This window comes from Rhagoletis pomonella, unplaced genomic scaffold (genome assembly GCF_013731165.1).
Source record: "Rhagoletis pomonella isolate Grant_MI unplaced genomic scaffold, Rhpom_1.0 Rhpom_scaffold_00001, whole genome shotgun sequence".
Lineage (NCBI taxonomy): Eukaryota > Metazoa > Arthropoda > Insecta > Diptera > Tephritidae > Rhagoletis > Rhagoletis pomonella.
The window spans coordinates 6,371,767-6,372,176 of NW_023458555.1; the positions used below are offsets into that span (position 1 = coordinate 6,371,767).

General features: G+C 39.8%; 1 protein-coding gene across 1 annotated transcript in view; it reads right to left on the reverse strand.

Moving 5' to 3' along the window:
- The window catches only part of LOC118737102 (zinc finger protein with KRAB and SCAN domains 8-like), an 11,828-nt gene that overhangs the window by 3,646 nt on the left and 7,772 nt on the right, over window positions 1-410 (reverse strand). The gene's annotated exons all lie outside the window — the stretch shown is intronic.

Genomic DNA, 410 nt, shown 5'->3' on the forward strand with positions numbered 1-410 from the left:
GTAGAACTAGCTCGGTTAATACGTGAACGAAAGTTGCGATCTTCCGAAATAGTTAAGGCTTATTATGACCGTATATTAGCTGTAAATCGTGATATAAATGCTGTTGTAGACGGACCATTCTTAGAAGCTATAGACGAAGCGAAATCTATTGATGAGCGCTTACAAAAAGGTGAGATCACAGATGACGAATTGGAGAGGAAACCTTTTCTTGGTGTACCATTCACTACAAAAGACAGCACTGAAGTAGCGAACAAATTATATACGCTTGGCTTGGTTTCGCGCCGAAACGAACGAGGCTTAAGAGATGCAGAATGTGTACGTTTAATGAAGGAGAGTGGTGCTATCATTTTGGCGAAATCAAATGTGCCTGAAGTTAATAAATGGATAGAGACACGCAACATATTAATAGG